The 26,014-nt window shown below is 47.4% G+C and overlaps 1 pseudogene; it reads left to right on the top strand.

Annotated features, from left to right (window-relative positions):
- Nucleotides 1-8,309: 8,309 nt before the first annotated feature.
- On the top strand, nucleotides 8,310-8,428 carry LOC112477573 (annotated as a pseudogene).
- The last annotated feature ends 17,586 nt before the right edge of the window (nucleotides 8,429-26,014 follow it).

A 26,014-nucleotide genomic window follows, 5' to 3' on the forward strand; every position in this document is an offset into this window, starting at 1 on the left:
AGTGCCGTTCGTGAGTTTCCTTGAATTATTGACAGAATCTAAAGCAAGTTCGAACTAGAGTGACTTGAAGAATAGATCTGTTTGTCTCAATTCAGAAATGAACGGTAACATAGGTCTCCGTACGGGAGCTGCTGTTTTCGTCGTCTCGTCTCTTATCTGTGTGCAGTCGTATTTTCTACGGTCGCCCACCGCACTAAAAGTGGCCCACTTTTCCCTTAATGTTGTTATAAACTTTCTCCAGGGTTTCTTGCGAGTAAATTTTAATAAGTAATAACCTAGGGTGGTACATTTCAAATATTTTTGACCATGACCCACACTAAGAAGTATATTTTATGTTCTTGGTACATATACGCAGATGCGCGCGCGCACACACACACACACACACACAGAGAATTACGTAGAAATAAAGGTTTCATGAGACAGTTCTTACCCTCACAGGGGGTGATGCACTCTGATATTTTCTATTCCATTTTTTCCCCATTTCCTCTTATTTTCTTTCTTATCAAATTTGTTTTAAAAAAAAAAACCAAAGCTGCTGACTTTGACCAAACAAGATGCTTTCATCGCTCCGTACGGCTTAAAAATGGCCGTTCTAGCCTTGGTGTGCCACAGTTTAGTCCCCTGTTGCTGGGCGTTTGGGTGATTTTCGGAAGTTGTTTTTCCCCCTTCTGCCTTTCCTGTCTCTTTCTTTCCTTTCCTTTCCTTATCACAAAACATGCTGCACCAAACAGCTCATGGAGTTAGTAGTTTGCTTTCGATGCATTATTCCCAAGAATGGAATTACTTGGCCAAAGATTTAAAAAGTGTGCTTCTTTATATTTTCACTTTAATCAAGAATAATGTACTCTAACGGAGGGCCAAATACCCAGCTGTAGCATGCCAGGTGGTTCTGATGGGTCAGCAGGAGACAGGTGGGCTTTAGAGCATAGGGAAGTCTTTATTTATAGGGACCCACTAAACACCTAGCAGGGCTTGGCAGGATGGCGTCGTGGGGCAAGGCTCAGGGTCAGAGCCCGGACCAGGGCCTCCACGCTGTTCTTTGCCAGCCACACCTCAGTCCTGTGACCCCCAGCGTCAGCTCCCTTACTGCAAAATATTCTTGTTTATTATTATCGCTTCTCTTCATAAGGCTAACTCTGTTCACAGCTCTCCTAAGGAAAATTCTGTTTCTCATTTCATCGGCTGGGGCCTCAGCAGATTCTTAATTGCTGGCTTCAGTAGAAACTAGGTGGCCTTGTTCAGAGAGGGGCAGAACATCTGTCAAATAGTAGGTCCCGGACAGCTTGCCCCATGTCTACAGAACGAGGGTGACCTCAACTCAGAATTTAGTGACATCAGGGGCTCTAGCTTCTGCTACTTGTCTCCGAAGCTCCATTTTGCCCCTCTGGGGTATGGAGCTGAAGAGCCGGCAGAGGATGAAATTGGAGAGATAATAGGACAAAACAATAGGAAACCGTCAAAGCCCTCCAGATAATTCAGTCCTTCCTTTCTGAGTGGGTTGGAGTGACTTCAGGATTTTTTTCTTTCTCATATCTTGCCTTTGTTCTAAAACCATTATGGAAAAATATAGTTTATCCAGTGTTGTAGCTTTACAGTTAAGATTCTAACAGGGCCCAGGTTACCCAGGGTGAATCCTAATTTATTTCCCCTCCTGGAGTTACTGGAGGCTTCTGAGGCAAGTGTGACATCCGCAGTTAATTGAAGAATAGACCTTCTTGCCTCAAATCAGGGAAGCCTCATTGGGAGGACAAATTAATCTTACAAGTTCAAGTGGATCCGTTTCCGACTTCGCGGCTGACTGGCTTGTCGGTTACACAGCTTCTCCTTTCCCTCCTCCAGCCATTTAGTTACTCATTCCTTTTCGTTAGTAACTTTACTCTCTGTTTGCACCGGGAAAACGATTTTTAAAAAGAATATACTGAAGAAAGTTGGAATTTCCTATTTGTTGAGTTGTTCTGATGAAAAGAATTATAGCTATAGGAGAGTTTTAGGGTAGAGAGGATCCTCTGCATGATGCTGTGAAGATGGGTACATGTGCATTTGTCCAGACTTATAGGGTGTGCAACACCAACCGTGATCCGTAATGTCAGGTACGGCCTTTGGGCGAGTGTGATGTGTCCGCGCGGGTTCACTACTTGTGACAGCTGTGGCACCCGGGCGGGGGACAAATGACGAGGCAAGCTGCACATGTGCGGGGGAGGGGCCGTGTGGGAAGCACGTTTTTTCATCTCCATTTTGCTATGAACCTAGAACTGTTCTTGAAAAGTTTTTTAAAAGCTTATTGTAGCAGAGATTGGAACCGTTACCTAGAATGAGGCATCTGTGGTTATCACCTGAAGGGCAGGTATAATGATTACAGGAAATAATGATTGTAGGCTGCCTGGCTCAGGGCCAGGTGAGCAGTGCCGGTCTCATCCCCTCGCTGAAAAAAAAAATATGGCTGCTGCAAACATATCTCCATTTCCTCTTTATCTTCCTTGTGCCTGCTGCTAAGGCTCTGTTTTGGCACCCAGTAGCATAGTTCATCAAGGTCAAGGTGTCCAAACTCATTGTTTTCTTTTGGTTTAGCAGTGTCCTAAATTTTCCTGAGGAGATTTATACGAGGAGATTCACTAAAGTATTGTTTGTCACAGTGAAAAGTCTGTCAATAGAGGAATGCATAAAGGAAACGTGACATACCCGTGTGAAGGGTTAGTGTCCAACTGTCAAGTGATACGTCTAGATATGTAACATGAACAGATCTCCAAAACATACCGAGTGACAATCTCAAGGTACCAAATTACGGAACTAGTAAACATGACGCATTAAAATTTACAACTGTACCATCATGAATGATAATAATATTCTTGAGCGAGTATATAAATATATGTATGTAAGATATAAAAATGGTTCATAAGGATATAAATTAAATTCATGATGTAGATTTCTCTGGGCAGCGGGGCCAGCAGGACAAAACGAGTGTGAAACGGAGTTTTATCTGTATTGTTTTATTTATTTTTAATAAAAAAGGACTTGTAGTCTCCCAAACAGACGTTCAGATGAAGAGACAGATAACCATAGTAACGTAAGAACTGGCGTCTTCGATCAGTGTCCCCATGTCTATCAGTATGAGCACTTCGCAGATTCCTCGGGCTCAAAAAACTAACAACGATTTTCGATACCCTCCTGTTTTATTACCTGCATCCGTCTTCATCCAGGTGTGTTCCTTCTTTTAGAACGTACCTCGGATCTGGACCTCTTCCTACGTTTTAAATATTATTATTTCAATTTACAAACATCACCTGTGCCCCTCAGGCTCCCTGTGAGAAACAGGGCACACTTAAGTTCTGTGGTTAAGTTTTACAAAAGGACACTTCATAAATGTGCGAGCGTGGGAAAAGCTACAAGGGTTGGTATAGGCTGGTAACAGGAAAATCATACTTCATACCACCCTCAGACATGAAAGGTTAAGGGGGGAAGGTATTCTAGAGAAGGGGGAGGAGCAATTGAGAATCCCCCAGAGTGCCATTGGGAGAGGACACAGCGGCCAGCTGTTTGCGACTCCGCTCCCGGTGCTGCATTCCTCCGTCGCCGTGGTCACCTTGGTGGAGGGGTGCATTGCGCAGGTGCGCAGGTCAGCAGCTGGGCCCGGCGCAGGGTGCACAGGAATGGGGAGCGCATCGCGGGGCTGCATGGAGACGGCCAGCCCAGCGCGCTCACCTTCTCACGTCCGGACCTCCGGAAAAGTGGATGTAGATGTGCAGACAAAAACGTCGGTCAACAAAAGCACACTGTGCCCTCGGGCGATCTCTGTGTCGTCCTGAAAATAAAAACCAGTGAGGGATTTGCAGGGTCTGTGTCTGCTTTCCCAGATTTTCTAAGCACCGGTGGTGGATTCTTACGGCCTCTGTGGCCGTGTGCCCCCGAGCAAGGCGCACAGCATCATTGTCCGGGTTTCTTTCCTGCAGAGTGGACACAGCCAGAGCGGTTTTTCTCACGATCGGATTAAATAATTTATGTTCAGCTCCTGGCACAGAGCCTGTCGCATCATAGATTTTCCCATTAAATAGTAGGGATTATTCTCTATTGTGATGAAAATTATTCTCCAAGGCTATCCAATTCTCCACTTCACGTTTTAGCAAAAACAACAACAACCACAACAAAACTTAATAAAAATAAAAAACACCTTTCTACGTCCTGAGTCCTGCAGCCCCACCAACCTGCATGGTGTTCCTTTTAGGAAGGCTGGGCCGTGCCCTGACTCCATGGAGTGTCCGGATCATCCAGAGGAGCTCGCATTCCAGCTAAGGCTCCTTGAAGGCCTCTGGCAGCCACCCCTGATCCCAGCTCACGGGCAAACTTCTTCAGGGTCTGCTTTTCTAACGGTGCATGCCGATGTCCCTGGGACGGTCCTCATCTCTCAGAATCAAGTTCGGGGCGATGAGTCGCGACAGTAGAAGTCTCTGTAGGGGTTCGGTGAGGTGAAGGAGCGTAGCCCGGGAATTATTATATGTGACTATGGCATTTTAAGTAAAACCTACATTTTCCACCTCTCTCTGAAAAAGATCTACGTCAGAGTCTATGGATCCACAAGGATGGGAGGGGGCGCACGGCTGTGCGCTGCAAATGAGCATGATAATTATAGCTAGGAAATCATTAATTAGCTCCCACTACCAAATGGAAACAGAGAGCAGAGGAGGAAACCATAGATAATCGACTCTGCTAGAGAAACCTTCTGAGGACTTCTCAAATGATGGCATATCATATCCAACATCAAATATGCACGCGACCGTGGAGAAAGAGTGGACGCTGCTGTTGCCCATCTTTTGTTAAGCAATTTTTTAGATAATGCCTGTTAGTGATATTAATAGCCGACGTTTCTGGATGATCAAATATGCGTTGGCCACTGTTAGGTGCTTTACACAAGTAACAGCAGCTAATTCATTATTGTGAAAATACAACTTTAGGTGGAAGTCAGCTGAGGAACGAGAGGGCAGTGAAGAGCACGAGCCACGATTCTGAGGAATTTGGCTGCCGAAAGGAGAGGGGGGAGGCAGCAGGAGGCAGTGGCCGGTGGGCTTGTGTGAGATGTTGCTTCTTTCCTTTTCGCCTGGGCAAATACAGGCACAGAGTGTTGGCGACCCAGCAGTCACGACAGGGGTTTCGTGCCAGCTCACTGGCTTCTGGGGCGCCGCACCCCCTCTAGCCAATTGCCAGTACCATTCCCTGGAGTCAGGCAAGCATGGCCCTGGGAACCCCCCGTGGACTTCCCGGAGGAGGCAGCAGGGCGAGGCTAGGTTGCGTCTCGGAGCCCCGAATCAGAGTGAGGTCGGAGAGAGGTCGTCTTCATTCTCGTTTCTATGTTGTCCCCTTGCTGGCAGAGTGTTCAAACCTCAGAAGGTTCTCGATAAATAACAACAACAAAAACATTTATAAGGCTCCCGTCCTGTGTCAGAGGCTGAGCTAAAGCTTTATGCGCATTATCTTATTTCTTCTTCCCCACAGTGCTCTGAAGTGCAGAAAACTACCCTCTCCATTTGAAAGAGGAAGAAATTTGAGCCCAGAGAAGCGAAGTTCCTTCCCCAAGGTTATGTTGCTGTGAAATCGACTTTGGTCTTTGGCTCCAAACCCTGGATTATGAGCCGCTGCTGCCTCCTGGAACACTCACTGGCGGAGTGGGCGGGGGTGTGCGGCGAGGGGCAGAGTCCGCAGCTGTCAGTTTGCGTCCAGCCCCTGAGCTGGAAGCAGTCTGCGCCAGTCCCTGCGGGCCAGGCACGGTACCAGGCAGACGCGGGTCTTCTCTAAGGCTGGCCTGTGACTCACGGAGTCTAGGCTTGATTTTGTTTTTGCTAAGGACCTCTGTGGCGGAAGACTGCTTCACCGTCACCAACGTGTTAAAAAAATCTATTTTCTGGGTTTCTAGTATGTCAGATGTGAAGTGAATGCTGCAAATCTGCTTAATGAGTCTTGAATGTGAATGGTGTTTCGGCGTATTTAAGACAAATCGCAATTGTCAGAAATTCCTTTATGGCTTCCGCTGTAGGCCATGGACGGAGGGAAGTTAACTCTGTGCTTCTCTGGCGGTTTAAATCCTTCCAGTTTTTTTTCCCCTTTTGTTGGGAAACCATGAAGGATGAGTTTTGTGCAGAATGCTTCCTGGTGGACGGAGCAAATATTCTGCATATTGTAAAATCCTGGGCAAATGTGTAGCTAACGTGTATGCAATTGCTGGAGCAAGAGGTACTGTGCATAAAAATACGGAGGTGTTTATTACAGAAAAATAGCGTACTGTCGGGCCCCAGAAAACCTTCAGAGGAAACAGCTTCTTCTGTCTTTAAAGGCCATTAGTCACTGCCACGCAAAGCAGATTTCTGGTATCTGGAGGTAGAAGAATACACAGGAAACACACTGGAGAGCCCTGTTTGAAGCGAGACAGAGGAATAAAAAACAAAACCCGGGTGGAGCAAACGCGTGATGCTTTTTAGGCTCCACCACGTATTAGAACACGACGACGTGCGCCGTCTGTCTGGACGCTCGCCGCGCGCGGGAGGCGTCGGCCACTTAGAGGCACGTGCGCTGCTCGGCGTTGGGCGCCCTGAGTGACTCCGTCACGCCTCCGAGGAGACGCAGCCTCTGAACACCTGCGGGGCGGCCTCTGAGCACCTGCAGGACGGTCTCGTGAGCACCTGCGGGACGGTCTCGTGAGCACCTGCGGGGCGGCCTCTGAGCACCTGCGGGGCGGCCTCGTGAGCACCTGCGGGCGGGCTCTGAGCACCTGCGGGGCGGCCTCTGAGCACCTGTGGGACGGTCTCGTGAGCACCTGCGGGGCCAGGCCGCGGGCCCACTTGGCGCTCGCCCGCGGGGCCGTGCTGACGAGCTCCGGCGTGAGATGAGCCGGGCTCCGGGCTGCTCCGGAGGGAAGGGGCGCAGCTCAGCCCCCAGGGCACGATCCGGGCGCTTGGGCAGAGGCCCCGGAGAGGGCCCCGGCATCGCGCGCGACCATCATTTCTGACAGACGTCGGGGTGGCGATCAGACCGAGCAAGACGGGCCGGGCGCGTTCGAGTGAGCCCCGAGAATTCCCGGGCGCGTCCCCTCCGCGTGCGCGCCGCACCGGCCCCTGGCCCTTGGCTGCTGTCGGCCTGGTGCGTCGCGGGAGCCAAAGCTCAGGGGCAGGGACAGCCAGAGGGAGGAGACGGGGACGCGCCCGAGACAGCTCTGGTTACTCCAGGGCTGTGCCCCTCCAAGGGAACTTAGGGATTTTGGGTAAATGCGGTATGTTTTCCTGCACGGTCCATTTTACTGGAAGATTTGGGGTGAAAAATCATCTTTTTGACATTAAAAGGAACAACACAAATGTGCTGTGAATAGGGAGGAAAAAAATCGCATGAGTTTTTAAAATAAAACCAGAGATTTGAAGGAGATAATAAGCTTGTAGTTGGCGGATTCAGGCCCTTTCCTCTACTCCCACTCCTGTGAGTATGTGGTAACTCTACTTCTAAGGGCCCTGGCTGGGCATTTTTGAGCAGTTAGATACATTTTGTGGTGAACTCACAAGAAATAAAGCTTTTTTTGTGGTCTAACCTGGACGTTTTAAGTTGGAATTTGAGGTTGAGAATTGCCAGTCTACAGGGTGAATCTGACACACAGACCAAATTTAATCGGTAGACACGTTTAGTTTGATCCACACTGTCTTAATTTTTTTTTCCAGTTAGTTGCTAGCATTTACAAATCCAGTAGATAGATTTTGTCGGGTCGTGATCCAGTTTGTTATAAAGAACAGAAAGGAAGACCTGGCGTCCCTGGGTGTGGTCCCTGGGCGTGGTCTCCCTGGGCGTGGTCTCCCTGGGCGTGGTCTCCCTGGGCAGTGTCTGACCCGAGCTGGACGGCGCTGGGCCGCTCCATTCAAACGGCTGGCTCCTGGCTCACCCCGGTGGTCGCCAGCCTCTGCTGACACTTCCACTTGTGACCAGTTCTTCGGCTGAGATGCCACTTGGGTTTTCCTGTGGCCATATCTTTACAGGATTCATCTCTCCCCCTTATTTTAGCCACATGCCCTCCTGAGAGCATGGCTGTCCCGGCAGTCTATCAAAAGATTTCGATTCCTTTGCATCCTGAGGCCTAGTCCTCACTCACTGACTCTCGATGGCCTCGGCTTACTTAAGCTGCCGTGCGCAATGGCTGTGTGAAGACAGCCTATCGTCCGGAGTCTGCTACCTCGGTAGAGACCTACGAAAACTGCCTACTCCCACATTTCATCTATTTTGGGGCCAGGTGAGGGTAACTCTCTAAGTCATCATCATTTTAAAACTTAGTGTGAAAGAGGCATGTGTCCTACGGCCACGCCACCCTAAACAAGCCCGACCTCATTTGATCTCGGAAGCTAAGCAGGGCCGGGCCTGGTTAGTACTTGGATGGGAGACCACCTAGGAAGACCAGGTGCTGTAGGCGTTTAAAAAAAAAAGAAAGAGGCACGTGCCAGTTTTGGTGTGGAAGAGGAAGCGCAGAGAGCGTGGTCGCTTGTCGGCGCTGGTGTTGGAGGAAGACCTCGAGACGGCATGATGGACTTGGGCTGCCGTCTCGACTCTGCGCTTGCCGTGATGGCCAAGCCGATGATGTCCGGCTTCCTCCTGTTGTTTGGGACGTGTCACCTCCCTTTTCTATCTCTCCAGCTCATTGAGAAACTCAAACGTGATAGCGTAAGTGAACCAGTGAGAAGACCTTGACGACTTCACTAATTTAGACACCGTGTTCACGTGAACTCCTAAATTGACGGGCCCCGTTTAGATCATTCTCTTTGCATTGTGCCCAGTACAATCGCCAGTGTAGTTAGTTGTATTTCCTGACGGTGATGTGGTTTCCATTTTTTAAAGACTGAAGAGAAAATTCAATTATAAGAAAATGTCTCTTTTCTGGCTGAGTAGGGCCTTATAATGATAAAAAAGTATCTTGCTATTCCTTATTCAGTGAATACCAGAGTTATCTACCACCAGCCTGAACAAGAAATACTAAAGTTATATAAAAGTATGTTTGGTTTTTATAGGCTTGGAGGTCATGGGAACCCAAATTTATATTCATTATTTGCTGACATCATTTTTCTGTCGTGCATCGTGAATTTTTGAGGGTCTTTTTTCCTTTTAGGCATTCAGGAATATAAATTTGTTTTATATCGATCTGTTTACATAGTTGGCATAACAGCGTCTTGTAGCAGGCATGCTGCTGGTCGTATCTCGTTTTACTTTTTATAAAAGTTTTAGTGTTTCTCGTGGGTGGTGAAAAACATCAATGTTTCCCCTGGAACGGTTCTGAACAAGTCATTTGATGTTTTCTGGCTTAGCTCTTAAATCTTGTGTGGTGTAGATTATAAAGAAAAGAGACATTAGGGATTCTATCATCAATCTCATTCTTCAGAGCTTTCAGAAGAAAACTTTGAAAGGCACTAGATTTTCTGCAGCCGAGGAGGCTTTTGGCGTTTACATTCATAGAGATGGCTTGCACAGTGATCCTTTTCAACAAGAAGACTGAACACCATTTGTTCTGTTACCTACGGTGTCCCATGGTCAGAATTTTTAAAGCCATTTTAAATTTGGAAGCCTAGAATTTAGGACCCATGGAGATACTATAGCTATACAAAATCATTTCTTTTTAAACTTGATAAGTCTTCTTTAAAGAAGCCAAGAAAATTGTTGAGACTTCTATTTTAGATAGATTTGTCCTACATAAGTTATGTTCAAATGACGTTGGTAACAAAGAATTATTCTAGACTCTCAAATTTAGAAATACCTTACTTATGATCAATACCCCAACTAATACTTGCTTTCCTTTTTATGGCGTCACTGCCGATTGGTCCTAAGGTCCCGTGTTTCCTGAAGTGTGCTCCTCAGCGTGGGCTTCCCTGGTGAAATCAGTGTCAGCGTGGTTTGGCGTCACTGACGTCCTTCGAGCATCGTTCTCTGTTCCATGCACGGTGGTTGAAGGACCACCTAAGTGCGCAGGTGACTGAAGGACCCCGGAGAGCAGGATCATCACCTCCTCAGCTGTAGGTGTTATGTGATTAACAAACAGCCTTTTGACTTTACTGTTCACGCTTTTGCTGACGTTGTTCATGAGAACAGGCTGGTACCCGTTCATGACTGTGGTGATCACATAATTTATCGTCTAAACTGAGACGATGCTTTATACACCTGAAAATTATGTAATTGCATTAACCAATGCTACCCCAATAAACTTAATTTTAAAAAATAAAAAATAAACTGAGATACTTTAGAGAGTGAACAGGATGCTATTAGTAATTGTGCTGGACAAAAGGCATAATTGGGACTGTGTCGGCTACATGAGGACATAAGGTCACCCTGCGTTGGATGAACGTGCCTCGCTTTCGAAGCCTGGCTACATCCTAACCTCTCCATAATGACTTTTTTTGTTTCCTCAATTGGAAGCCATTTTTCCCTACGCGCTAATCCCCTCTTTATTAAATGTATCATTTTCTACCTCGTCTTAATAGTTCCTTAGGGAAACCCCGTTAGGCTCTAAGTTCATAAGGACATGATCTCTATTACACCTCTGTCTGTCTCCCTGGCCCATTCACGTTACTCTGTCATCATAAGTACTAATAAATAGTTTCGAATGAGCGAGCAAATGAATGGATGGATAAATGAGCTCAATACCAAAAGTCTGATAACCTTCTCAACTGCTGTCTTTTTTCCTCTCTTAAAATAAACGGTTTCCACTCAATCTATTTCACTGTCAACATCCCTCATAAACCTTGCTTCTTCAGGAGATTTTGAGTCTCCCTCATTTATTTTCTATACGCAGATCTTTTATTTCTTGAATCTGTTTCTTCTTCATGCCCACTGTAAAAATCCAGATCCAGGGCCTTGTGGTATTATTCCTGGATTTTCGCTGCAGCCTTCTAGCTAGTTATCTTGTTTTTTAAATTCTTATTTTGGACAGATATCAACCTAATCTACTTAAAATAGAATTTCAATACTCCTTCCCGATTTTAGAACTAAGAATCCTTTTCAATAGCCCATAGGCTGAAATTCACACTTCTTGAACTGATATTTAAGGAAGGCCCTTCATTAACTGGGTATAATTTGTAGATTCGACCTTGCCTTGTGAAGTTTTGATTTTTCCTCTTTAGAATTCTTATTCCTTATCACCTCATTCCTTTGTCTAGAAGGCAGAACTCAAATATGGTTCTTTTCACGGTGTTAAGTTTTCCAGCCTCGCCCCTGGCAGGCTTCTCTTCCATGCTCTGCGTCCCGTCCACCACCCAGCTTGCCAGTTCTGTTTCGGCATCTCCGCCTTTCACGTGATGTTTATTCTGTCGAGACACTTCTCTCTTTCACGGCTGGCATATTCCTACTGATTCTTTTAGGTTTACATAATCATTGCCCTCTTTATAATCTTTTCCCCACCCTTCCTGACTCCCCAGGCGCCGTTAGGCACTCAGCTTCTAGGCTTCTCTTTGCATAGCTCGAGTACGTTATGCATCACAGTGGATTATCGGCTAGTCTGTTTCTCTTTCCGCTTGAGAGTTTCTTGAGGCCAAGGACATAGTTTAATTTATTTGTATCTCTTGGACCCGAGAGTGATTAGTATGTAATAAGTTCTCAACAAATATTAATCGGAAGGGAGATCGAAATGGCTCTTATTTATCGGATACTTGCCATGTGATAGGTATTGCCTTGTTTAGTCTCGTCTAACTCGGTCCTTGTAAGCACCTTCCGAGATAGGCATTCTGAATGTCACCATTTTACAGGAGAGGGAATTTAGAAGCTCAGAAGGTGAAGTAACTTAGCCGAGGACAGACAACGACGTGACGGAACCGGGAGCAGAAACTGGGCCGCCATGTTGCAGAGCTCATACCTTTAACCGCCGTGCGTATTCATTCATTCATTTCTCTCTCTGTACATTGGCGTTTGCGGAAGAACCTCTTCCTCATTTTTTTCCTCTTTTACCAAATCTGTTTTATAGTTTAAGGCCCAGGCCGGCATCTCATTCCCGCCCATTGCTTCTGTGGCTGCATTGGCCTTGCCTTCTGCACGCACTTGTCTGGCTCCTGTGTCTCTCAAAGTTCAGGACTTTCAGCGTGAGTGGCTGGACTTGTGTCATATTTCTGACCCATTTCTTGACTCTCTCTGGACACGCATTGTGTTCTCTGTTTAAATAACACTCCACCCCTCCACCCTCCGTACGTGTACACTTATTACAGTTCCAGACACGTAATAGAACTTTGATAAAATTGTGGATCCTCGGCTTAACATGGTGTGCAGCTGGTTGTTTTGTTACTTTTCCCTCTGTGAGTCTCTGTAAGATCGGAGGCAGTCTAAGTGTTGACGGGATTAACCAGTTTCGACTCATACTTGTCAGATTCTCTTCACTAAGGACGAGGTTAAGTATTTTCAGCAAAGAAGACACGTCAAGGAAAATGGGCCTGACACACAAACAGTTATGCCACCAATTGTGGAGACTCCCTGCTTGAAAGGGTCCTTCGAAGCCATGTAATTCATCACCCTCTGACAACAGGAGAGGAAGCAGGGGGTCCTGCGTGGCCACGTGCTGCACTCCCAGTCCCCAGCCAGCCCTGCGGGTCCCGTGCAGCTTCTACCGCGCCAACGGGGACGGCGAGTGAACACGCAGAGGGTCACATGCAGGAGCTCTGCACGTCAGAGGGCTCCAGTGGAACCTGGCTCCGTGCAGAGTAGCTTTGTAGATGCCACAGAGCGTCAGAGGAGACTGTGACAGTAAGCTAGGGAGCAGGAGGAGCAGCCAAGCAGCCCTGGAGAGGACTAAGAATTGATGTTGATAGTCGTTCTGTACGATACACCGGGCCATGTGGACGCAGTTGGCCAAAATGCTGGCGGGGATTTTCCAGCATCTTCTTTAACTCTCTGCCGACTTGGCCTTCGGGGAGAAGAGGTGATAAGTGCATGACGAAGTGACTAGATGTATTGCATGTGTCCTTTTGAGGGGTCCCAGAGTTACTTAATAATCTCCTGAAGATGTTTTTTTCTTTAAAAAAATTACGTGCTCAAAAAATATAGTCAAAATAAATTTGGAGCATCCCGAATAATGAAATGTGTTCTGAAGCAGGCTGTGCCGCTTATGTCCTTGTGAGTAAATGACGGTCCCAAACAAAGCCCTCCCACGGAGCCGTTATTACCGGTCAATATGCTGCACGAATTGGTCCAGCCAAAGAATTGGTCCAGCCAAGCCACCACGTGAGGCAGAATTATTTTTTTCTTCTAGGTGCTGGAGCATGCTGTTTAATTTCAATAAAAATGAATTTTTGTTCAAGCGACAGAGGGCTATTATCCTATTTGAGGTTGTTTTAAAGGTTGTTTTTGTCGACAGCATAACACATAACTACACAATGGTTTAAATTAGTATTCATTTTTAACATAAAAAAAAAAGAGAAATCTTCTGAAGGATGACAAAGGCCAAAGCAGAAAGCTGTGATGACTTTTTAAGGGAGCATTCGATTTCCTATGCAGCTCCTGTCCCGCCCCCCCACCAGCCCCCGCCACGTGGGTGCACGTACGTCTTCAGGCACATACACGCAGCTGTCAGGACAGCGTGACCAATCTACACTTTATCGAGCAATTATGTTCAAGGCATTAAACTACATGTTATGAGAGATAAAAGGGGCTGATAGTCTTTAGGGAAGATAGTACATTAACACAAATTACACATTATTCATTAATTTATTCATTTAAAAAATAGTAACGGAGCACCTGCTATGGCCAGGCGCCGTGCTCGTGGTGGGGATACGCTGTGAGCGGCATCACCTGCGCTTACGAGGCTCGTGGCGGGGAGACAGTGTCGCAGCAAATGCTCGTGCAGGCCCCTGCGTAACCGCTGAACTGGTGCCTGAGAGAACAGGGCTCCGTAAGGACAAGTGACAGGAACCGGTCCAAGGTGGCGGTCGTGGTCAGGGAATGAAGGGGCTTTGGAGCTGAAACTGAAGGGCTGCTCCAAGGTGACATCGTAAGATGCGTATCTAAAGGAAGCTACTAACAATATCACGTGATCGAGAGGTAAAGAAAACGAGATTTAGGCCGGGAACGTCAGACTTCGGTAGGAGAAGGTGGCTGAGTCTTGAGGGATGAGTTACGAATGTCATAGTTTTTGGAGCCTTTCGAATCTCTGGTACATCAGTTAATGACCAATCTGTTATTCTTCCGTTGTTCCGCAATTTCGTTTTTCATCAATGATCTACTTGTTTATTCATACAACGCCGTGGCTCCAGAGGCTCTGTGCTAGAGCGGCAGTGGGGACTACGGACGAAGAGGAGTGCAAGCTCGCCTTCCGGACGGTAGGACAGACTCAGAAACGGCGGCCTGTATTCGTTCTGCACCGTCCACGTGCTTTTCAGTTGCTCGTTTCATGTTCTTCTCGAAGACCAGCTAGCTTTCCTCATTTGCCAAGTGGCCTTCTCCATCTTGTCTTCTGGACGAGCGGTTTTATAAGGCAGAGTTAGACGTTCTGGAACGTCGCCAACAGTCCTGAGTTGTGCTATAATTGATTATTAATCACAGCGACGGTATTAAATTTCAGGAAAAAGTCCTCTCCTCACGTCTCTGTCCAGCGTTAAAGAGCTTACGGGCGTTAAGGCGGGCGGAGAATCTGGCTGGGACTGCCGATTTGGAGACCCGTGCTTGTCAAACTCTCTTTAGGAAGGGGCTACGTGCAATGAAGGCAGAAATAAGTTTCTGTGTGTCGGGCTCCGTCCTAGGTGCTGGGGACACACCCATGACGACACCTGCCGTCACGGAAGCTGCGTTTCAGTTGGGGAGATCGAAAGTCAGTAAGATGAGTAAGTGAACTGGTAAACTTGCTGGTAATAAACGTCGTAGGAAAATACAGGCAGAGAGGAGCGGGGAGTGGCAGAAAGACGTGGAGGGACCTGCTTTAAGACCCGAGGGACATGGAGACGCTCAATGCGTTTTGTTGTTCACAAAGCATTTGTCGAAGGAGCAAAAATTCCCTCCGTGTGAAATGAGGTTTACCGGGTGGGTCAGGCAGGGGAAGGAGTACAGAATATTATTTTTACCTGTTTCCTGAGGTCAAAGGTCAGTTTCCGGGTGGGGTGAAAAGCGGATCGGCCCTAGCTGAGTATGGGGAGCGGAAGGAACAGTTGGGAAGAGGGGTGGCCTGGCACGGGGGGAGGGAGTGGCGGAAGCAAGTTACAGCTGCTCGGACGGAATGCTCGCCCAGTACGGAATTGCGAGGCTACCCAGAACCCCGAACCCCGAACCGTGTCTCCCCGGCTTGTCAGCCGTCCACCTGCCATCAGTGTTCTGCCTCAGACCGCGCTTCTGCTCGGGGCGTTTGTGTTAGACCTTCTGAGGATGAAATAGGTTTGTGCGTTTTCTTTTTTTTTTTTGTCTAATCAATCTCCTTATCATTAATTTCCTTTCAAAAACTTTTTCGGGCTGTTAACAAAAATAAATTATCAGCGATTGCTAGTAACGGTTGATTTGTTGGGGATTATCACTGAAGTAGAAAATGCAATTTAGAATCTCATTATGATTATTATTCCATTTCATTCACTAAATATGGCGACCTTCTAATTTAGAAATTGAAGATGCTTATTAGATAAGCGTTAAAATGGTAATGCTCTAATTGTAATGGTCTCTTGCCTACATGATATTTTGTTTTATCACCATGGGGGATGAGCTGGGGGGTCATGAGCATCGCTTTCACTGTCTTCTACGAAGCCAGACGTTAAAGAGGCTTAAAAAACTCTGCAGCTGTCACTCTTCTCAGTATTTTAGCTTGTGGAAAAATTTAGTTTATTTCACAAAATATTGTATTGGTTTATGATTCTTATTTTTAAGTGAGCTCATAAAGTTTAAATTCTTCTCAATTTTAATTTCTAATACAGTAAATATCAATAGATTAACCCTGGATGAAAGCTTTTGGGGTTCCTCAGACCCACGAATTTGAGACCTCTTGGCTAGAGGTCGAGAGTGTGGACACTGACAACAGCCCGACTTCCTGTGTGCACGTGACCCCGTGCGAGGCACGTGACCCCGTGCGAGGCACGTGACCCCGTGCGAGGCACGTGCCTGCACAGCGCCTGCACAGCGCCAGCTGCTTCGCCTGCAGAACGAGAATTACATTCCCTGTGTCACAGGACCGTTTCCAGGTGCAGCTGAAAACCAGGCACGGTGAGAGCAGCGCACGGCGAGTCGTCAGCGCGCAGTAACCGCTGGGCATCCTAATGCCGGGCGCCTCGTCTGCAAGGTCGGGAAGCCGTGGGGCTCAGGTTAAGTGCGCATCTCGAGGTCACACAGAGTCCGTGTTGGGACTTGTCCTGTGATTCTCACGACCCCAATTTGGGTCTCCGATAACTTCATCAGCCATTGGCTTCAAGGTGCTCAGAGCAGTAGAATTATCACCTTATGTTTTCCTTTGGGAATTCAGAGGAAAAAAAAAAAAAAAAAAGGTTTTCCCTGTTAAATGTTGCCGTAAGTTAAAATGGTCACAACCCTTCTTCTACGTTGTTATAACCGTGTGACATCTGCAGCGCTCTGACCACCTTCAATCCGATTATCTTCAGTGCTGTCAGAAGATCGAGCGATGTTGTCTGTTTCATAGATGAGGAATTCTGGGCCTCTGGGATTTGCTTTAGGTTTTGCTTCACACGGATTTAAGGATGATAATTCCATTTTCTTCCGGTTCGGGATTGTACAGACACTGTGGGGCTATTGTTTTAGTGTCTTAAATATCATGGTTTGGGTAATACACCTTTTGTCTTACCAGCTAGGTTGTTTAATGGCCCCTGTACCTGTGGTCTCTGTGTTGAAAACCTCCTCATGCCGTGGGCCCTGTTGGAGGCAGTTGGCGTTAACTCGCTCCACGGGGCACACCGATGGCCTCACGGTGTGGAGCTTTACCTGAGGCATTTTCAAATTTTAATGTTAAACACACTTTGACCAGGTGGTCTGTGTATTTGTTTGTTGATTTTCTGGGAGGAGAAGGAGGAAAGGAATAATTGGTTCTAATATCAATTCATTGGGGCATCATCCATTTTTCGTGTGAAGAAGGTATATCGTAACATCCAGAAAATAATATTTTGTCCCTTTTTGGGCTTTATAGTAACATGGCTCCATGTCTCCTATTTGCAGCTCTTTAGCTGGAAAGAAGTTAGACAGACAAAGGAGAACCAGGGGCCTCAAGTCTCCTTGGCGCTTTTCCCATCCGTCGCCCTGTGACGTCAGCCTTCTCTCGGGAGGGCTGAGGGAAGACGAGGAACGCGGGAGAGACCGGGCGACCTGGAGAACGCACTTCGTTTTACTCGTGGTTCTCAGGACTTCAGGCTGGTGCAGCCCTTCAGACAGGGCCAGCCGCTGCTGATCAGGACGAGCGAGTAGCTCTTGCAGGCTAGTAAGTGGCGGCCTCCTTGAGTAGGTGGATGTACGTGTTTGCTCATTTAGAGTGAGCTTGAGCGCTGCGTGGGAGAAGGGCGGAGAAAGACCACCAGGGGTAGCGGCCTCAGCCTCAGCTCTATCGTCTGACCTCTGGCCCCCCCACGCTACGTTTTCTGCTCTGCAAAGCCAAGACCCCGAGCTTCTCACATCCAGCCTCTTTAGACGGCATCGTTTTGGATGTGACTCTTTGGGAGCTCGCGGAGCACCCAAAGTAGTTTATTAAGTTATTGTTTCCAGCCACATATGTTTTCCGCCTACTTGGAGTTCTGGTACACATTACATTTATATAATTTAGTGCCCCAAGGATCACGTTTCGGCTCCTCCTATTCAATGATACCCCGATTACCTGAGTGGCTGGTCCACCCCTAATCTGTGGCTGAGTCTGTGATGTAGTAATGGATCGTCTGTATTAAATACGTGGAGTAGATGGGCAAATGCCTATTTCCTGAATGAAGTAATCAAAGTACATAATGTGAAACTTGTATTTCATTAACTGTAGCCACTTGAAGATTTAAGATGATCTGTTTGATACCTACCCTGTTATGTTGAAAACCAAGAAAGATGTAGAATTGCATTTCTGGAGGAAAACAGTTCTCGTTTCGTCTTTAAACAAGATAATCATACACTATGTTTTCCCAAACTCTAGGGATAATAACGATCATCCCTCGCTTTTGCAAGGTACAAAGCATGTTAACAGAAATGATTTGCCGGTCTCTGGAATAGCCTTGAAAGTTGTATGGGCAAGGTGATCATATTCCCATTTATAGTCAGGTTGCTAAGTGAACTCGAGAGAGGCTCTCTGCACCAAAGGCTACGCATTGTCTAAGTGCCAAAGCCTAGAAGACATCCGTGTGTCCTGTTCCTCAGTCCTACGCTTTGTCACCTTACCTTGCTTCTGGAAAAGATTCGCCTCTTAGCGGTCAAGCAGCTTAAGCATCCACAGTCATCCACGGGGCACGCTCCGATCCGGTACTCACTGCCCTGCGCTGCTGGGCCTGGGGGAGTCTGGTCCTACGCAGATTCCCCGCAGCAGAGATGAGTGGTTTCCTCTGAGGAGACATCATTCCATTGGCTGCTGTGACCACTGAGTGGACAGTCACTTCCAGGCAGGTCAGAACCATGAGCTGGTCCTTGTTGGTCTTTGGCAAATCACAACATTTCTCGAGACACTCGGTGCTGCTTCTCCGCTTCTGTGGTCACGGCGTTGCACCTGCTGTTCTGAGAGAGCCTTGCCTTTCACGCTACTGGTGTTTCACTAGGCTTTACTGGCTGAATAACTCAGAGCAGGAAGTCAGGACTAGTGAATTTCCCCAAGTTCTTGGAATGATCCTCAAAATGCCCAAAGGAGGTGGCGCGGGGCCACGCACTCGACAGATTCACGGTTACTCCCCGAAATCACATCTGATTGTGAAGTCCGTTTCCTCCATGCAGTCCTTTCTCTTTTTGAATTAGAATGGTTGTCTTGCTAAAGATGCTCATACTTTCCATAAAAATCCAAACAGACTGTACAGAACAAAGAAGAAGGCCAGAAGTCACCCAGAGTCCCACCGCATATGGTGAACGCCCCGCAAAGTCCGTTTCTCACCTCTTTTTTTTTGGGGGGGGGAGAATGGCTCTGTGCCAAAGATGATGTCATACTTGTTTGTATGTCTTATCTCTCCTCTAGATCATAAACTCTCTTGTAAGAGATAGACATGGTGTCACATAGTTTTCGTATAGTGTCTAACAAGGCACTGCATATTTGCTAGGCTTTAAAGAATACTTTGGAAAACACAGCAGTTGTAGATGCAAGGTCTACTTTAAGACCCTAATTTTGTGCTCTTCTCGGAGCGGATTGCGAACGGAAGATCGTGTTAGCAGAAGGTCGGGGTGACGAGAGGGAGTCCCAGGCGGGTGGGTTTCTCTTTGCCTCTCCGGGGTGTGTCGCAGTCACGCTGGGAGGCGGGGCCCGGCGCCCTGGTGCAGGGCTCTGGTCTGCTGACGTCTCCATGAGCCTGATGGAACTTCTCACCATGGGCACGGAGCAGTGGCAATCAGCCTCCGGGGCTTGATTGCTGAACTTCTGGTGCCTTCAGATTCCAATGATTTTTAGTAATGTGTGTCTCGGCGAAAGGACAGGGCTCGGATGTCACGCGTAGAGGGAAGGTGGCCTGTCTGTGAGGTTCCAATTACAGTTTTAATAACAAGTCAGTTTGGGATCTCTTAATCAAAAGCGAGGCGTCAGAGCAAAGCCACGCCCCAGCAGGGGGCCCGGATTCAGCCCTCCGGTCTGCGCTCGGTCATCCACGGGGCACGCTCCGATCCGGCAGAAGAGCCTCGCTAGACCCAGGGGACATCTGGGTGTCTTCTAAATAAACTTCTTAGCAATCTGCCTGGAGGAGGAACTTTTCAATATATGGGCCCCTGCTGGGCGGTGTGAGCTAGTCTGGTCATTTATCCGCTAGGCACTTATTACACAGAAAAAGAGTTCAAATAGACATGGATTCTATCATCTAAAATAGCCTGATGCAGCCTGTTTCAGCTGCCCGAGGGAGCCTTCTTTCCAGTGAAATCAGGCCCCTTCTCCCCAGGCGGAATGTAATTCTTTATCTTTTGAAGCTCTATTTATTAATAGTTCATAGAGCTAATATTGCACCATTAAAGTGTGAGCAACCGAGTTGGCTATTAAAGAGTATCAATAATTTAAAAATAGACATCTCATACCAGTCTCTTTAATGCCACGCCGGCGACCCTCGCCTCAGACCTTTGGAGGTTGCCAAGAGAAAATCTGCTGGAAATTTAAAATTTTAAGTTAATTCTATTAATTTTCATTCTTTAAAACATTTTTACTTTTTTACTTAAAAATGATTTCGGACGTAAACGAGTTGCAAAAATAGTGTAAAGCCTTCCCATATACGCTTTCCTGGGCTCCCTGAGTGTTAGTATTTTTCCATATTTGCTTTATCATTATCTGTCTCTATACAATACTCCTACCTGTCGAACATTGCAGGCATGACCTCCTTCAGGAGCATTTCAGACAAAGACAAAAATATACTCATACTTACAGTCATTGTGTCGAACGCTTTTTCTAGATGTTCAATGAATAGTAAAAACAATGCTACCAACGCTATTAGCGGTTAACATTCATCGAGTAAATCATGGGCCAGGTATGAGCTTGACATGTTTTATCAATGAGGGTTCTACAAGAAAACGGCCAAATTTATCTGCAAAATAAGAGGAAATGAGTAAGTTGATAGCCGAGGTTATCATTCCAAGAGGCTCGAATCACCACTGTATTGAACTACGTGCCGGCACTGGGCCGAGTGATGAAAGCGTGCCACCTCACCCGGGTCTCTCGTGAGGCAGGCAACATCATCCCCATTCTCCAACGGGCAGATAAGGGAAGACGATTTGATACCTTGCTCAAGGTCACCAGCTAGAACGTGGAAGAGTCTGGATTTGAGTCCAGCTAATGTGGCTTTTGAGTCTAAATTCTCAACATCTATGTTATACTTCTCTGAGGCTTGGGGAAATTTGAATACATGACTCCTGCTTTACAAAATCATTGCTGTGATAATCCTTGAGCTAGGAAGCCTTCAAAGTCAAGTGCAACCATGTGTTTTATGACATATGTGTGCTTATTCCTGTTATAAATATAATATGTATTACATGCATGTGCTTGATGTTGAATCTATGCCTTATTTTGTTCTTCCTTCCTATACCATTTTTTTTGGCACTTAATTAGAATTTAATGCACATCAGAAAATGGGTGAAGACCTGAGTTTTGCCCAGTGTTTTAGATCTTGCCTTGAGTTTTGAAGCAGGACATTCGATTGTGCTGAACTCAATTAAAAAATGGGTTAAAGTATCAGCATAGGCCCTTTTATTTGTCAATTATACCTCAATACAAATAATTTGAAAAAGGTGTTACCTTTTTAAAGATCTAGAAAGTCTGAATTTGGGGAGAGTCGGACAAAGACAAGCCGGAAGGCGTACCTCAGCGCCACCTTGCCTGAGACTCGAGGGGAAGTGAAAAGCTGCCGACGACCCTCGAGGGTCATAGCCTGTTAGACCCCCTGAGGCACGCTGGAAAAAGATCGTGCTGTCTTTGGTGTCCAGCTGTGGCCTTCCTCACTAAAACCCGGATTTTTAAGAGCAAAGCACATGGGACATGCATTCTGTGAAAGGAGCACTCGAGTGGCTGGTTGACACCAAAGCTGTCAGAACCGGAACGGAAGAACTCCTGTCTGGGACGGCCACCGAAGCTTGGGGAAAGTGGTCCCTCAGCCCCCGGAAGCAGACCCCCGTGGGAGTAGCCACTCGGTGGAGATCAGTGGGTTCCAGTTCCCTGCTTTGACGAGTGAGGACGCTGAGGTCCATCGAACAGCGCCATGCCCAGGGATGCCCGAGATCATTAGCAGAGTGAGGGCAAGGACACGGCGTTCCTGGAGGGAGGGAGGCGACAAAGGCGATTGGGGAATGTCCCCAAACTGTCACGGCTTCGGTTTCTCAGTCCGTGTGTTTAAAGAGACGGGACTAGATCACAAATGGCATATGCTTGGCACTGTGGCCGCCCCACCTCCTCCAGGACTCATGCCAGACATGACGAATCACTTACAGCAGTTAAGGTATCGAGTAATAATTGTATGTCGAGTCATACTCGAACCCAAGAAGCTGTAAAAATGGCCTAAAAATCCTGCCACCATGTTGCTTTAGGCATCTCCTACCAGCCAATCAGACCAGAGTGGGCATGTGAGGAAAACCTTCTCATTATCTGGGTCGGATGATCTCGCGAGACTCTGCCAGCTCCGAGATGCCAGGATGTGACTCTGAGGACTGAAGGACGGCATTGGATGACAGTTGCAGCAGCGGACTGCAGGGCGTGGTAGCTGGCTGAGCTGGTCCTCGGCGTCCCCAGTTCTCGGGCTGAGCTTGAACCCCTGTGGTTAGAGTGGGGGACGCTGAAACCGGTGAAATGGCCCATCAGACACTCTGTGAGGAAGCGTGGGTAGAACTGCTTTGGGGGCTGGATAACAAAGAGCGTCACAAGGGAGGAGGCCATTGTCCCTGAGACTGTGGGAAACCCGCACAACCAAGAGCATCCGGATGCAGCGTCTTTGGCAAAACATTGCCAAGTTCGTGATGGACAGACGCCTTCTGCAGAGACTCCTTCAAGGGATTGTAGTGGACAAACTCTGGATCCGCACTGCCTGGGCTCAGCTGCTGGCTTTGCTGTGGATCAGCTGATGACCGTGGAGGAGTTATTGAACCCCTCTGTGCCCCAGTTTCCACACGTACAGGGATGGGGTAGTCACACTACCTACCTCCTAGGTTGTCGTATGAATTAAATGAGCTGATACACACAAACCACCTAAAACAGCGTGTGGTACGTAATAAGTGCCATGGAACATTGATCAGTTTATTGTATTCTTCAGTTTTTAAAGGCTCCTGCTCTAATATAGTTAAAAAGAACTCTAAAGTGTGGACTCTTTCTGTAGCTAACGAGACACAAACCTGATTCCCTCGTTTGTCAAGTCCCCCTTTTTTAACGGTGTTTGCTACGTGGGGGCGGGATGGCGGGTTAACAGGGGTCTGGTCGTTCAGGTAGCTCAGCGAGCCCGGCCTGCTCATCACTCTGCTGCCCGCCGCCCAGTGCCTTCCTTGCCTGGAATGCGGTCCCTCGCCCATCTGCGTGGTTCGGTTTGCGGGCATGACCACAGATTTGACGTGTGCACCTGCTTAGATCGCTTCTTGGAACATGGCCCCGTGGGAAACAGCGCCGTGTTAAAGCAGTAATGTTACGTGCCGTAAACCGCTTCTGGTGATTAGTCATCTCTGTCCCTGTGTTATTTCTGCCCACCACGTTATAAGCTTCTTGAAGACAGAGTCATAATCCCGGCTTCATTTAGCAGGCAAAGTTGGCCTTGCTGAGGTTTGAATCACAATTCTATTAAGTTCATGGATATTTAAATATACGACTTGGTAGCTATTGTTTTTATTGCTGTTATTATTATTATTCTCATAAACGAGTTCAGGCTCTGTGTCAGATTGCCAGTGCCCAAATCGTTACTTCCTGGCTGTGACCGAGGGCGAGGTCCTGAATCATTTTACATCCTGATAGTCCTTATATTTTGTTTTAAGAATTAAGTGACGTAAGTCCTCTAAAAGTTAGCGGTGCCTGTCCCGTGACAAATACATAAACCTTACTTTTTTATTACTATTATTATTTTGTTACTATTACTGTTATGCGTTTTAATCCCAGGAGTACCATTTTCCCCATTTTCCAGACAGGGAAAAGGAGGGACGTTGAGAAAACACAGCCAGGCAGCGGAAAACCTTCACGTTTCCAGCACTGCGCTGTCCAGTAAGGCGGGCCTCGGTGACATACGGCCGCTGAGCACTTGAAATGTGGCTGCTCTGAACTGGGATATGCTGTAAGTATGAAATACACACTGGAGCCTTAGTATAAAATACAGAATGTAGAAATCCCATGGGTGTTTTTATATTGATTACGTGTCGTAATGGTAATGTTCTGGACATGCTGGGTTAAAGTACATTATTAATTTCATCTGTCTCCTTTTACTTTGAAAATGTGGCTGCTAGAAAATTTAAAATGACCCATGTGGCCGGCGTTCTGTTCCTACGTGGCAGCGCTGCTGCAGAGGCTGTGGCCGTGGGCGCTGGCAGTGGGAGGTAAAGCCATTTTTAAGAACACATTCCACGGAGGGAGCTAATAAAGCTCTTTGCATTCCTTGCTCATCGTAATCATTAAGATTTAACTTTATCGACCACATCAGGGAACTTTAGATTTTACTGACCATGTAAAAAAATTTTTAAGCTGGCGCTCGGTTTGCATCTTCGGTTCAGACAGGAGGCTGCGAGGCTGTCGGGTCCTCCCTCCGCATGTGTCCCTTAACAGCCTAAGGAAGGGCACAGCTTCGGCATGGAACATTTGAACCTCGGCTTCCTCATCCAGCTGTGTGACTTCGGGAAAGCCGCTTAGCCTCTAGGTGTCGCTGTTTCTTTATCTGAAAGGGGACAGGAATGTCTGCCGAGCAGGATGTCTGCGTCCTCTGGATGTGCTTGCTCTTCACCCGTCTCCACCTTCCTTCTGCAGTCTGGGGGGTGCCCCGCGAACCCCAGCAGCTGCCTTGCCCGCTGGTTTCAGATTCAGTTTGGGCAGTGGGACTGGGCATCCTCTGGACGTTAGAATTCTGGGAGAGCAGTATGGGGTGGACTTCTTTTGGAGTGAGCTCAGATATTTGTATTCCACGGTGGTGCCCACAGAGAGCACCTGCTGTGGATGAGGCTCTTGGTGGCCGGGTGAGTGAGGTACCCCTTCCGGGATGCCCAGTGCTCGCTCCGTGGCCCCTGCAGTGGCCGTGCAGGTGCAGAGGGCCAGCTCAGGGACTAGGAGTGTCCCTGGGTTTTGGTGTCCGAGGGCTTTCCAGGGACCAGTGGAGGGGAAGGGCATGTTGACAGCTTCACTCCCCTGAAACCCACAGCTCCTGTTGCCACTTGCTGGCCTCAGGGCACCCGAGCAGGCCTCGTTGGATGACTTTGAGCTCTGCTGGGAGGGACCCTGACTGCCTTGCTGGGTTGTCTGGAGGATTTTAGATAACGAATGCAAATCGCTCAGCACAATGACTAGCGCTGGGTAGGCATTCACAATGGTCTTTTTTTCCTTCCAAATTCTCTTAAATTCTAAGTTCAAATGGTCGCTTAAAGAATTAACACTCTTTTAGGAAATAAATGAGATACTGTATGTGAAAGTGCTTTGTAAAATGCAAAGTGTAGTTAGACTTCCTGAACCTGAAATGTATTATTTTTTTAAAATATGGTCATGTCCATCTTGCCTCAATAAGATGCAATTCAGTTTTTTTTTTTTTTTTTCAGAGTCGGGTAGAAACTCTAACCAGATTTCCATGCAAATCTCATCGAAGCGAAAGACTTGGCTCATCTCCTTCGGGCTCCAGGCTTTGGGTTTTAGATTTCCCGTTCCCATCTCCTCTGCTTTCCAGCTCAACGAAGCGAGATCATCGAGACGAGCAGACGGAGAGGTAATTGCTTCTTTGTCTCATTGTAGAAAAAAGCCAAAAAAAAAAAAAAAAAAGCAATATAAAACGCATCTTGGAATGTGGAGGAGCCTCTCAAGTCTGCATCGTGGCGTTCCACGGCGCCTTCTGACCCAGGAAGGGAAGTGGCGAGGCGGGCGGAGCTGTTCTCCTTGTGCTCTGGAACGTGATGGAGCATCAGCCAGGCAGCAGCTCCGTGGCGCAGGCCGTGCTTGTTCATTCACGCGTGGCAGGTGACCGGCGAGCATCTCTTCCTCTGTGCTTGCATTTGCTCTGCCACTTTAATGAAACTCAGCCCTTCGTGTTGTGTCCCATGCTGTTTTATTGTCCTTCCAAATGAAATAGTTTCTAGAAACGATCCGAGCAAAGAAATTTAACACTTGCTCATTAAAAACCCGGCTGTGACACAGTTCTCAGGGCTGCAGAGATGTCGTAGAGATCAGCGGTTGAGGGCATGCCGCCTAGAGACCCGAGTTCCTCACGTACCAGGTTATTTCGGCCTCAGGTTCCTTATCTGTCAAATGGGACTAATAATTGTATCC

The sequence above is a fragment of the Pteropus alecto genome, unplaced genomic scaffold (assembly GCF_000325575.1).
Source record: "Pteropus alecto unplaced genomic scaffold, ASM32557v1 scaffold53, whole genome shotgun sequence".
NCBI lineage: Eukaryota > Metazoa > Chordata > Mammalia > Chiroptera > Pteropodidae > Pteropus > Pteropus alecto.